The following is a 2,868-nucleotide window of genomic DNA, read 5'->3' on the forward strand; positions in this document are numbered from 1 at the left end:
AGTTTGATTGGGTAGAGGAAAACTCATTGGGAAAGGGGACATAGAATGTTGTCCTACAGACATCAGATAGTCCAATTTCTTGGACAGCATGTCAACCTTAGCAGTCATCTCTACAGTTGGATTGATCTCATAAAGACCACCCTTCTTTGGTTGCCCTATGTGTGGAATCTCAATCCAAGAGGCCAAAGCTTGATGTTGGAAATTCTCACTAAGGGTTTCAAAAAGATCCCATGCTTCTGTCTCATTCTTGTGCATAAATGTTCCACCACAAGAGGAGTCTATATAGCTCATAGAGGCCATCATAAAGCACTGGACTAACTGCCATTTCGGGACAGCGTGGTGGGGGCACTTCCTAAGTAATTCCTTGAGTCTCTCCCACGCTTCATGAAATTGTTCGCCCTCTAATTGGGAGAAACTAGTCATGGCTCTTCTAAGGCTATTAGTCCGGCCAATGGGGAATAATTTTTTTAGCAATTCCTGCTGCATCCTTGCCCATGTAGAAATCCTAGCCAAATCTAGGGAATGAAGCTAGTGTTTGGCTTTGTCCTTTAAGGGGAATGGGAATAGGAGTAATTTTAGGGCATCTTCAGAGAGGTTTTAGATTTTGACTGTAGAACACACCTCTAAGAACTCATCAAGATGCTTGTAAGGCTCCTCATTAGCAAGTCCATAATAGGATGGTAACATCAGTATGATGCTGGATTTGATCTCATATTGAGCAGCCTGAATGGCAGGCAGCTGAATACAAGATGCAGGGGTATAGGCAATTAAAGTGAAGTGCTTACTCAACGGTCTTCCTGGCTGGTTTTCGTCACCCATTTTATTACTATTATCCTTATCCTTATCCTTATCCTTAGGTACAGATCACTCTATTTGTAGGTCAAGGGAAGTCAGGTTGGGGTGTAAAGAACGCCGACCATGCATGAAACACAACACAGGTTGAACGTGCTAATTAAACAAAAATTAAAACGTAATAACAAAATAAAAAAAAACTCAATAAAAAATAAAAATCAGAACTAAAAAGTAAACAATTAACTAATTTAAAACTAACGAAAATACTTAACTAGTGTTGGCGGTTGTGCAATTCCACGTGCTGCCCCCGATGAACGGTTACACAGATGATCTTAAGGGGCTGGGGGAATTAAAATTAAACCTAAACACCCAATCTAATGTTGGAATAAAAAAAAATTACATAAAATAACCCTAATTACATAAAGTCTAGGAATTAAAAGTAAACCAAACGGACAGCTTGTCCTACTCGATCTACTTGGCTTCCTATGCAAACAAAGAGAACGTTAGGTATACTCAAATTAACCTAGTAAAGTACTTAAAAATAAAAATAAAATTCTGGAATTATGAAATTAAAGCTAAAACAAAGTAACACAAAACAACTCAATCTGTTACACCTGCACCCCAAATATCCCTACATACCTGGGGCAGTTTGGACCTTTACCCAATAGGTAATGCCCTATGACCATAGTCAACCCTGATGACCTTGAACTAAAAATACCATAGAAGGATTCCCCTTGAAGCTCTGGAAGTGTGGGCCAAAGCCCCGCAACTTTCCTTGAAGTTTGGGCCATGATAGCAGCACCGGAGTTACGAACGGACTCACTCTTGCTGAATGCACTCGAGGATCCGCCTGTGCTGTCATCAGCCTTTTTAGTTTATTTTCCTGTGGGACCCACATACCCGTGTCCCAGACACCCTAATTGAACCTTTGGACCATGTGGACCCCTACCCCTACTAGTTATTGGTCAAGTGGGGCCCACAAAGCCTAATTTAGGTAAATAATGGGTTTTAACAACCTAGCCTAAAGCCAAACAAGACCTAAAGGCTATTAGGTCTAAGTGAGGTTTGGACCCAACCCAAACAGACCCTAACTACCTAAATGGACCTAAGGGCCATGACTTGGACCAAACATGGCCTAATGCCTACCCCAAAACACATTTAAAACCTAAGGACCTAAACCACATCCTTAAGGCCCCTAACCAAACACTCCCTAAGGTCCCTTCTACCCCCTTAAAACTAAAAGAACCCCTTTTATTCTCTTATCCCTCCCCCTCCCCAAAACCGTGGAGGAGAAGAGATAAGAGAAGGAGAAGAAGGAGGAAGAAAGAGGGAAGAAGTAGGAGTGGAAGAGGAATGAGAGGGGAAGGGAAGAAGATGGGAGCTATGCCAAAATGGCTGCCTACCCCACATCTCCTCCTCTTGCTGACCGGACCAAGAAGGAAGATGAAGGTGAAGGAGAAGAGATGGAAAGGAAGGGAGGAGAGCATGAAGGCTCACCTAGCCTTAGACTCCACCCCTCCATGGGAGGACCTCACTAAGGTAAGCTCCCTGAACCTGGTTCTTCCCCATTTTTTCCTTTGATTTTGGTACATTCCTTGAGCTTGGACTGACCTAGATTTCCATTGGGACTCAAGGTAGAGCTTGGTCCCTAGTTGGAGCTCTAATGGAGCTGACCTAGGGCTGGTTTGGACCCCTTGGTGCTGCAATTTCAGCCATTGTTGGAGAACTTGGGTTTTAGACTTTGAAACCCATCTCTTTGGACCAAATTGAGACCCAACCTTGTAGGATCTTGGATCCCTGAGGTTAAGCCTAGGTTCTAGTGACCCTAGGAATGCTTAGACACCCTTCCCCTATCCTTGAGATGCTATGGAGGTCCAAGCTTCAAGCTAGAGCTGAAACTCTTTGCAATCTCGAAAGAGACTGCCGGTGGACGAATGATCGGATCCATCTAGCATGGTACCACCCGTCAGTCTACCCAATATAAACCCTGTGTGTTGGCCTGAGCGGGCGAAGGCACGGATTCACTCTGTTTGCCTCCGTCCAAAGCCTGTTGCTCTCGGTTCCTGTCTCAGGAAT

The 2,868-nt window shown here is 43.8% G+C and overlaps 1 non-coding gene across 1 annotated transcript; it reads left to right on the forward strand.

Moving 5' to 3' along the window:
- Window positions 1-331: 331 nt before the first annotated feature.
- On the forward strand, window positions 332-438 carry LOC122666373. The gene has a single exon (XR_006333566.1). It is a non-coding gene; the product is annotated as a small nucleolar RNA R71 (small nucleolar RNA).
- Window positions 439-2,868: the final 2,430 nt, after the last annotated feature.

This window comes from Telopea speciosissima, chromosome 6 (assembly GCF_018873765.1).
Source record: "Telopea speciosissima isolate NSW1024214 ecotype Mountain lineage chromosome 6, Tspe_v1, whole genome shotgun sequence".
In the NCBI taxonomy this organism is placed as follows: Eukaryota; Viridiplantae; Streptophyta; class Magnoliopsida; order Proteales; family Proteaceae; genus Telopea; species Telopea speciosissima.